We start from the raw sequence: 10,827 nt of genomic DNA, 5'->3' as shown, positions 1-10,827 counted from the left end.
CTCAGGGGCAGGGACGTCCCCCCGCCTTGCGGTCTGTGATGCCTCCCTGTCCAGAGGGGTTCTGCCCAGAAGGATTTGTTGAGTCTTGGTGATCCCCCCAAATAAAGCTTCCTTTTAAAAGAATCCACTTCGTTTGGATTTCAGGAGCCGAGACTTTTTTTTTAGTTTTTCAATTACAGTTGGCATTCAATATTACTTTATGTTAATTTCAGGTGCCCAACGGTATGGGCAGACAGCCATGTACTTTACAAGGTGATCCCCCCACTATTGCCATTATCCACCTGGCATTATGCACAGTGATTACAATAGTACTGACTGTATTCCCGATGCTGTATTTTACATCCCCGTGACTATTTTGTAATTACTAATTTGTACATCGTAATCCCTTCGCCTTTTTCACCCAGTCAGTCCCCCAGCCCTCCTCCCCTCTGGCAAACCAGCAGTTTGTTCTCTGCGTCTGTTTCTGTTTAGTGTGCTAGTTTATTTTGTTCTTTAGATCCCGCGTATAAATGAAATCATGTGGTAACAGACTTCGACTGACTTGTCACTTAGCCCGACACCCTTTAGGTCAGAGGTTCTCAACCTTCCTAATGCCGCGACCCTTTAATACAGTTCCTCATGTTGTGGTGACCCCCCAACCATAAAATTATTTTCGTGGCTACTTCATCACTGTAATTTTGCTACTGTTATGAATCGTCATGTAAATATCTGATATGCAGGATGTCTTTTCATTGTTACAAATTGAACATAATTAAAGCATAGTGATGAATCACAAAAACAATATGTAATTATATATGTGTATTCCGATGGTCTTAGGCGACCCCTGTGAAAGGGTCGTTCCACCCCCAAAGGGGTCTCGACCCACAGGTTGAGAACCACTGCTTTAGGTCCATCCATGCTGTCACAAATAGTGAGATTTCATTCCTTTATATGGCCGAGTAATATTCCATTCTACATATGTACCATCACTTTTTATCCACTCTTCTATGGATGGGCACTTGGGTTGCTTCTGTATCTCAGGAGCCAAGATTTTTAAACAGGGCCAATTTGCTCTATAAAATCAAGTGCCCAAGTGAGATTAGTTGGAAACTGAGTCATTTCCTGGATAACTATACTAAAAACAAAACAAACAAACAACTAAAACAAAATAAAGCTTTCATTAGTTCAGGGAGTCTGGGCATCACCTTGAGGCACAGGTGGCAATGGGATTCCAACCATGGCAGGTCCTACAGTTTTATTGATTCAAAATCATAATAGGAAGTTGAATGCTTTAGAAGTTAACCTAGTTTTTAGTACCAACTATCAGACACACAATCTCATGTGCTCAACCTAGTCATCCCTCCTTCCCTGACAACCAGGACTTTTTATTATTTCCGTAATTTTGTCTGTTCCAGAATGTCATATAGTTGGAACCATACAGATGTGGCCAATCACATAGACTTGTCTTTTTCCACCTAGTAATATTCTTCCATGCCTTCTCATGGCTTGATAGCTCATCTCTCTTTAGTGCTGAAAACTATTCTGTTGTCTGGATGTACCACTGTATATGTATCCATCCACCCACTGAAGGACATCTTGGTTGATTCCAAGTTTTGGCAATTATGAATAAAACTACTATAAACATCTGTGTGCAGGTTTCATGTGGAAAAGTTTTCAACTTTTTTGGAGTAAATACCAAGGAGGACAATTGCTGGATCCTATGGTAACAGGGTGTTTAGTTCTATAAGAAACTGCCAAACTGTCATCCCAAGTGGCTTTACCATTTTGCATTCCTACCAGCAATGTTTGAGAGTTCTGGCTGCTTCATATCCTCGCCAGCATTTAGTGTTGGCAGTGTTCCAGATTTTGGCCATTCTAATAGGCATGTGGTGGTATCTCGTTGTTTTAATTTGTATTGCCCTGATGACATATGATGTGAGCAGCCTTTCATGTGCTCATTTACCATCTATATGTCTTCTTTGATGAGGTGTCTGTGAAGGTCTTTGGCTTATTTGTTAGTCACATTGTTTATTTTCTTTTGGTTGAGTTTTAAGAGTCCTTTGTATATTTTGAATAACAATCTTTTATCAGATATATCTTTTGCAAATATTTTTCTCTCAGTCTGTGGTTTATCTCCTAATTTTCCTGACATTATCTTTTGCAGAGCAGTTTTACATTTTAATGAAGTCCAGCTTATCAATTATTTCTTTTGTTGATTGTACCTTTGGTACTGTATCTAAAAAGTCATCACCAAACCCAAAAATTCTAGATTTTCTCCTATTTTACCTCCCAAGAGTTTTATGTTTTACATTCATGTCTATGAGCAATTTTGAGTTAATTTTTATGAAGAGTGTAAGATTTGTAACCAGATTCATTTCTTGTGTGGGGTGTCCAGTTGTTCCAGCACTGTTTGTTGAAAAGACAGTATTGCCTTTGCAACTTTGTTAAAGATGAGTTTACTTTATTTATATGGGTCTATTTCTGGGCTCTCTATTCTGTTCCATTGATCTGTCTATTCTTTTGCCAATAACAGAGTGACTTAATTAGTGCAGTTTTATAGTGAGTTTGCAATCAGATAGTATCCGTCTCTAACTTTGTTTTTCAATATTGTGTTGGCTATTCTGGGTTTTTCCCTTCTCTGTATAAACTTCAGACTCAATTTGTCGATATCCACAAAAATAACTGGGGTTTTGATTGAGTTTATACATCAAGTGGGGAAGCACTGACATCTTGACAATATTGAGTCTTCCTATCCACAAAAAATATGAATATATCACCATTTATTTAGTTCCTCTTTGATTTCTTTCAACAGAGTTTTGTAGTTTTCTTCATGTAGATCTTATATACATTTTGTTAGATTTACACTTAAGTATTTCATTTTGGAGGGTGTTAATGTAAATGGTACTGTGAGGGTTTGTTTGGTGTTTTTTCCCCCCCAATTGGTATTATGTTTTTAATTTCAAATTCCACTTGTTCATTACTGGTACCTAGGAAAGTGATGGACTTTTATGTTAACCTTGTATTCTGCAACCTTGCTATAATCACATAAGTTCCAGGAGTTTGTTTAGTTCATTCTCTCAGATTTTCTACATAGATAATCATGTCATCTGCAAACGAACAATTTCATTGCTTCCTTCCCAAGCTGTATAGCTTTAATTTCCTTTTCTTGTCTTATTGCATTAGCTAGGACTTCCTTCCTGGTCTTTCAGGAAGGTAATCTCACAAAGTGTGGGGGGTCTCTGAAGACTGAGTTCCCACGGAGTTTTTAACTGTCAGACTTGTCCACACAGCCCCAGCAATCCAGATTTTCCTACCCCCTGTTGGTCCCTCTGGAGGTTTCTACTCATGGGTTTCTGTTCCAGCAAGTTGCAATTCTTTGTATCGTCCTGTCTGTATCTCCAGTTTTGGGAGCAGTAATCTCTGACAGACCTAAGAATTTTTACTTTTCAGCTTATTCCACTTTTTACTTGTTAGGATAGAATGATGGCTGCTAAGCTCTGTCAGACCAGAAACCCCAACTCTCCATTTTCTAAAATAAATGTTACTTTAAGAATTTGATTGACAATTCCAGTTGCTACTGTCTTAGGAGAACAAAGTTTCTCCAAGTTAAAATTAAGTTTAAAAATTTTAGTAACTCAGGAAAGTTATATAATTTGGCATTATTCTTAATAAAGCACCGATTGCATTAAAACCTTGATTTTAACAACATCTCATGGAGTACACATATCATTTTTAAATTGTGTAAATTTTTATTTATTGCTTATCCAAAAATCTCCAGCTTATCAACAGGCTAATGAATTTAAAATAATAATTATTTTTTTCATCTTTGATAGTTGGCCCATAATTGCTAAAATATAACCTTATGCATTTAAAATTGTTACTTTGGAATAAAGGTAGGAGGACAGAACACATTTTATTTGACAGTTTATTAGCTTGATTTATGACGTTTAACTATGTAGACAGATGGTATGGGGTCCTCCTTCGTCTGCTTGCCTGGAGTCTGCAGATATATATGGGCAGACCTTGTGAGCCCTGACCTGAGGGCCAGGCATTCGTGGCTGGGAGAGCACACAGCGGGAGGAAGCTGAGCTGAGCAGAGGCACAGGATAGACCAGAGGAAGAGAGAGCAACTTGGGGTGTATGAGCTTCTCTGCTCCTGACATTCTCTCCCAAACCCTTCTTTGCCTAGCCCGTGAGAGCTCTACCCATGATTCCAGTTCCTCTGGGTGACATGTGTGAATTTTATGGCTTATTTACTTAATTCAGGGGAGGCTCTGAACACAACATGGAGGATATCCTTTATTTAAAAACTTTCACTGGAAGTACATTACCTGTCGCTCCGAATCCTGCTCTGCATGCTAATTGCTGCCCTGTTTGCAGCATAGCAATTAAACTTTGGCTGTGGTTGTATCCATTATAGTTGGCCAAGAATAATACACCTTCTAATTACTACCTCCAGTATTACTGGAAAATAAAAGTTTCATTAGCAACATGACACTGCAGGAAAGAGCCACATATTTTAATGACAGCTTGATGTATAAGATGGCCTCTTTGGAGCTCTGGTATTGTCATCTGCAAATAGATTCATAATGCTACACACACACACACACACACACACACACACACAGGTTCAGCTTTACTAATGCTTTCAGTTACATTTTGTGCTTATGAGTTTACCCTTCTTGGTTTTGTTTTTAGTGGCTTCGGTATCTACCATCTGGTCATCTTTAATATTTAATATCTTATCCTTTTTTCCAGCAGAGTAGCCCCAGTAAGTCAAATATTAGAAATGTATTTTCCCTAAAGCTTTTAGCAACTAGAAAAAAGGCTTCTGGCCTCGAATGTAGTGGTTTTTATAATAACTCCATCAGGCTCATCAGTTGTAACAAATAAACCACACTGGAATGGGGTGGCAATAGTGAGGAAGGCTGTGTGTCTTTCACTCAGTTTTGCTGCGAATCAAAAACTGCTGTGAAATAGAAAGTCCACTTTAAAAGTAAAAGAAAAGAAAAGCTCCATCAAAACTTCCCAGAACAAGACTGACATTTTGCCTTTGAGAGCCCGATGGGTAACTTAAAGAAGTGGGAGAAGGTAGGGGTCCCTCTCAGGACCCTTGAGAAGCTACAGGTAAAAAGGAGTTGAGATTGCTGTAAAATAATTAGACAAATGGGTGAAGTAAAAGGAAGGTCCGTAAGCAGATACACAGGTATTTATACTGCTCTGCCTAGAGTCAGTAGTCAAGTCCTGAGCAGTGACATAGGGTTTGGGCAATAGGGGTACCCACTAATTCCTACTATGTTGGGGGGTGGGGAGAGTGAGGAGTGCTGTGTCAGGGCTCCAAGAGGTGTCAGGGGAAAAACCCACAATAGTAGAGAAATAAATGATGCTGCCTGCTCTGTGGAGAAATTAGACAAGACAGACTAAATTCTAGAAAAGTGTGTACGTGTTGGTCATGTTTAATCCAGTTGGGCAATTGGAGTTCCCATTTAAGGGCTCTTAGCAGAGAGCTGTACTATATCTAGTACAGAGTGGGACAAAAGTAGGTTTGCAGTTGTTGGTATGGAAAATAATGCAATAACGAATAAAAGTACAAGAATAAATTCTGTTTCACATACATAAAATTGTAAACTTATTTTCGCCCCACCCTGTATACTGCCAGACTGCAGAAAATGTTGGAATGGATACATCTCTTGGCTTTTTTCCTGTTGGACTGGTTTAACTATCGTTGGCAGTTCATTGTCCTCAGCAAGAAAAACAGCAGGGAAACTGTATCAGGCAGGAAAGAAACCAACACATCCTAGACATTAGGCTTGATGATCAGATCTGCTTCTGTAATCTTATTAGCATTTGATTCCCTGCTTAACCCTTTTGCATAAGCCCATCTCATATATTTTTCTAAACCTAATTTAAGTACATTTCTTTTTCTAGGTAGGATAAAAACTCTCATCCTGGAAAATGGATTCTATTTTGGAAGTGTTGTGTTTTTTTGTAATTGCGTCCATGTTTTTGGTAATGAGCCTTTTAAAACATTTCTATTGATCATGGCTTTAAGCTTCAAGTGCAATAGGGAAATTCCTTAGAAACAGGACGTAGGAAAGCCTGCTCTGAAGTGACAGAAGGCTGGAAAATGACTGTGTTATCTGGGTATCTGGTGACATCTCGGGCCTTTGTAGAGAGCCTGGTGAAAGGCATTATGGGAAAACTTACAACTACCAGGTTTTGTGAAGATAAGTATAGTGTCTGCGGACAATCTTCCCCATTATGTCAGACAGCAAGAGGCAGGGTCGTGTGACACACAAGGGCTGTGGCTCTAGACTTCCTGTGTTCAAAACCTGGGCTGGACATTTATTAAACTCTGCACCTTGGGTCAGTTCCTTCGCTTCTCTACCAGGCTTTCTCTGTCTGTCAAATCAGTTCAATAATAGTAATACACTTCTCACAGGTTGCTGTGAGGCTTAAGCATTGATTTACATAAACATTAAAACTATTGCCTGGCGAGTAGTAAGATGCCAAGTTCATGTTGGCTACTAAGCTCTGAGAAAGTCCCTGGTGGTCTTTTGGACCCCGGGGGCGGGGGGTGGGGGGGGGGGTGTCTGGTGGCATGACCTGATTGGACATCAGACACTCCCTATGTCTTCCCTTCATCTCAGGCAGTGTTTGTGAGATTCACACAGCAACCATTTACCATTGCCCCTGCATTTACAGGTGAACCGGGTGGTTCTTCTGGTCTCGGCTATGTGTTTTTGTCTGCATCTGTGGTCAGCTGCAGGTCAGCCAGGTGGCCGTGCTTCCAGAGGTTGGCTGGCTGTGGGCTGTGGCGCGTCTCTTCTCCACATTGTCTGGCATTCTCCAGCAGGCAAGTCTAGCTAGGGTTTCTTCACAAGGGTATCAGTGTTTCTAGAAGAAGGGTGAAACTACGCAAGGCATTTTGAGACCTAGACTCAGGACTGGCATAAGATTGCTTCTGTTGCATTCTTTTGGATAAAGTGGTCACAAGGCTAACCCAGATTCATGGAGAGGGAAAATGTCAGCTCTCCATGGGAGGAACTTCAAGGTCATTTTACAAAGGGAAGTAGAGGGAAGGGAAGAGCTGCAGCCATTTTTGTAAACAATCTTCTACTCACCCAGTTTCACAGTACCTTTGACAGCATTTCCGGCAGGGGGTCCTGTAGCTGGAACTCCTTCAAAGATGGACAGGTCACTGTTTTATAAGACAGCTCTCGCGGTTGGAATGTTCTTTATTGTCATGCCTCCAAAAGACATTGGCTCTCATAGAATCTTTGAATCATAGAACTGAAGGTCATCCCGCCAATAAACTTTTTGAAGCCAGATTCCTGTACAGGAAGCCACAGGAAGTCTGCAATTTCCACTGATGTGTCCCAGTTCTATCTTTTGGAGCAAAACAACACATTATGCTTTTAAGAGATTCTAACCAAAGCCTACTTGGGCATTGCATAGTAGGCACAGACTCCATTCTAGCCCCCATTTATTAATTTTTCCCTTTGTTTATTCATGCATTCTATAGCGATTAAGTAGATTCCAGGGGCCAAACACTCATCTAAGATGAGTAAGAACATGGTGTTTCAAAGTCACTTAGATTTAACTCTAAGTTTCATTTTTACCGTCTGCCAACTGTGTGAGTTTGGAAAGTTATTTAACTTCTCTAATTCTCAGTGTCCTCATCTGAAAAATGGGTATAAAATTATCCCCATTATATAACCAGACCAAAAATGGCTGTATAATTACTTCACAAAGTGGCTGTGATAATTAAATGAGATAACAAATGTAAAGTGTCTGGCCTTTAGCAGGCACTCAGTTCATGGTAGCTGTGACTATTACTAATATTATCAAGGGATGATTCCAGCCCTGGATATGTTTCCTGGAATCTCACAATCCCTTGGGGTCTTGAATTACTCTCCATGTCTTGGCAATGCTTCCCTCTTTAGAATGAGTAATATTCTACATAGACTATAGACTAGAGCAGCTGTGGGCAAACTACGGCCCGCGGGCTGGATCCGGCCCATTTGAAATGAATAAAACTATTGAAAAAAAAGACCGTACCCTTTTATGTAATGATGTTTACTTTGAATTTATATTAGTTCACACAAACACTCCATCCATGCTTTTGTTCCGGCCCTCCGGTCCAGTTTAAGAACCCATTGTGGCCCTCGAGTCAAAAAGTTTGCCCACCCCTGGACTAGAGTGTAGTGTAGCAGTTTGAATAACTGGCCTTTGCAGTCAAACATATCTGGGTTTGAATCCTGGCTCAGCCATTTACTAATTCTGTGACTTAAAGTCTCAGTTCAAAAATCTGCAAAATGAGAATAATAATAATTCATAAGTCTGATATGAGGATTATCTGAGAGAATGTACACAAAACACTTAGTGTGGGGCCTGATGCTTAGGAAGTCCCTCCACTGCCCACTCTCAACCAAATGGAAGCTGCCAATATTATTTAATACCTTTTATGATAGGTAGCATGGCGTCAGGGAAAGAATCAGAAGAAAACTTGGGTCAAGTCACTCCAGTTCTTCCAGGCTTCACTCAGTGTGGAAGAAGGGGGTGGATTCTATGGTCCCCCGGATAGCTCCATAGCCCATGTTTCTCTTACTCCTTTTGACCAGAAGTAGAATTTTGTAGGAGTATTGGCGTGACTGTAGAGGGTGCAAGAAAAAAGAAATTCCAAGCCCTTCCAAGATTAATTGATCCTATATTGTGAGAGTCTCAGGTCCCCAAGAATGTGCCAGGCCACCCTCTCCCTGACAATCAAGGATGATGGCATAGAAAGCCAAAGTTAGAGAGAAACTGCCCTCTTTTGTCCAGGCGTCATGCCAGCAGTTTCTTATGGTGCTTAGAATACAGGGCGGCCCAGCAGCTGTAGCTCAGGGGACCGGCAACCAGGTAGAGTCTGTTTCGGAAAGCAGTCATAGCACCGTCCAATGGTGCAGGGAAATGCGTAACAAGCATCACTGCCTTTCCTACATGTCCCTTTCTGTCCTCAGGAAGACAGTTTGACTACCTCTTCATCTGCATGGGCTTTCTTGTGATTTTCTTCCTTCCAGCCTCGTAGGTATAGCCAGTGTGAAATCACTAAAATTGAAAGACAGTACTAACTAACGACCAGTCCCTGGCTTAAATATAGTGCAGAGGTAGAAAGAAGCCTGTAACACATTACTGACTTCCATTGAATAGTACCTTCGAATGCATTAAAATTATTAATCTCAGTCTTGGCAAAGGATGTCCTTAAAGATAACCCTCCCAAGACACAAGGTCTAGATCTAATATGAAAGGGAGAGGATGGCAGAACAACGGTGGGCCTGTGATTTTTTTTAACTCAATGTAAAGAGCTCCCACTAGTGTTAATAGTACACCCACAGGAAACATTCACCCAGCGCGTGACTTTGGCTGCTTAGGTGGAAGGCCTGATGTGCCTGTGGATATGTCGTCACGCAATGCTAACAGCAGCCACTGCAGCAGCGTGCGGGTTAACTTAGTTATTGTCGGGTTAGGATCCATGAAGGACTCAACATTCCTTTTATATTTACCCTTTCCTCAAAAGGCTCCCTTGTAAGTTACGTAAGAAATGTACCGTATTTAACCATGTAGTGGAGCAATGAAGAAAAAGTTTTACCCTCATGTTAGAATTCTGTTACTCCCAGGTGTGCCTCATTAGCAGTTTCTGACTCGAACCAAGCTACGATGCTCCTTCAACGCCATTGCAAGGATAGTTATGTCTTGTGCAAGTCTTGTCATCCTCAATTGGAATGTTGTTCTCTAAGCAGCTGACAATATGTGGGCCATATCAATGTTATTTGTGTTAAAAAAAAAAAATGAGTATCCAGATGCTAGTCTGCCCTCCCCCCACCGCCAACCCACCTGAAGAGTAGAAGAGATTGAGACAGAGAGCTAGTTTGAGTGCACAAAATAGTTCATAATTTTGCAATAACCCTTGCAATGTATTAGAACTATTGTAAAACATTTATAAATCTTTCTTATCTTTAAGACTATGATAAGGAACAGTCAGGCATAAACATACAGTGCAATTTGTTACGGTTGAAGCCTCTGGCATGTCATCGTGGTATCAGAAAAATCACCCCCGCGAACAAAACAGTAGATGGCAAGTTCTTAACCGCTAAGCTATGGTGGAAAGGAAATTAAGAAGAGTTAGAATTTAACCAAAAGTAGAGTGATTATTATCTAGACCAAAACTAGAGTGGTTATTAACTAGAGTTAGTGCCGACACAAAATAATTTGAGAACAACAGATATAGCTTTTCCAATGATAGGCATTATTACTCACATAATTTAAAAAAATACCAACTTCTGAAGTTATAGATCTGCCCTTGAACTTGCCTCTCACTCTAAATTTTTGTTTACCAACCTAAAACCAGATTTCTTAGAAAGGCCAAAACAAGTGATTAGGTGAAGTCTATGATGAATCAGTTGATTTTAGTCCAAATAACAATGATAACATATACCTACCCTACTAAACACACTCAAAGTTAATACTACTCTTCACTAACGGTTAAAGGAACTTGGGATACAAGGGGGGAAAGATCCTAGAGTGTGAACTCTCCTATTATTTGCTTAAGAGAACCTTTCCAAAAAGGAATAAATTTGACCACTGATCGCCTACCTACTCAGACTCCTCCCACCAACTCTGGGTCAGGAAAGAAAAAGTGAAGCAGGATAAGGCAAGACTTCCAAGATAATGGGGTAGGGAGCTCAGGGAGCCCTAACCCCAGCAAACCAGCAATATGATCAGTGATTGGATCCCTAGTTGCTCATAGCAACAACCCGATTATTAATATACCCTGTATTTGCTAATTTTTAAATTTATGAAAAATGG

Source organism: Myotis nattereri, assembly GCF_964212035.1.
Source record: "Myotis nattereri genome assembly, chromosome: 17".
Lineage (NCBI taxonomy): Eukaryota > Metazoa > Chordata > Mammalia > Chiroptera > Vespertilionidae > Myotis > Myotis nattereri.
The sequence above is the reverse complement of the archived record's forward strand: the minus strand, read 5'-3'. Positions refer to the sequence as shown.